Genomic DNA, 231 nt, shown 5'->3' with positions numbered 1-231 from the left:
GGAGCCCCTTAAACAACAGAAGCAGAAACACAACTTTGCTCCTAAAAACAAACTTTGCCTCGTTAAGCTCCCTTCACGTGGAGTTACTTCAAACTCGCAGCTTTGGGAAGGCCGTGCAAATTCTCACCTAACCATCAGGCCACCTTTTTGCGACTGATGTTTTATTGGGGGGGGGGGGGAGGCGTAGCTTTTCGGAGCTGATACACGTCTGATAGCTACAATGCTTTCTAT

Source organism: Penaeus monodon, chromosome 23 (genome assembly GCF_015228065.2).
Source record: "Penaeus monodon isolate SGIC_2016 chromosome 23, NSTDA_Pmon_1, whole genome shotgun sequence".
In the NCBI taxonomy this organism is placed as follows: Eukaryota; Metazoa; Arthropoda; class Malacostraca; order Decapoda; family Penaeidae; genus Penaeus; species Penaeus monodon.
This window is presented reverse-complemented; position numbering follows the sequence as displayed.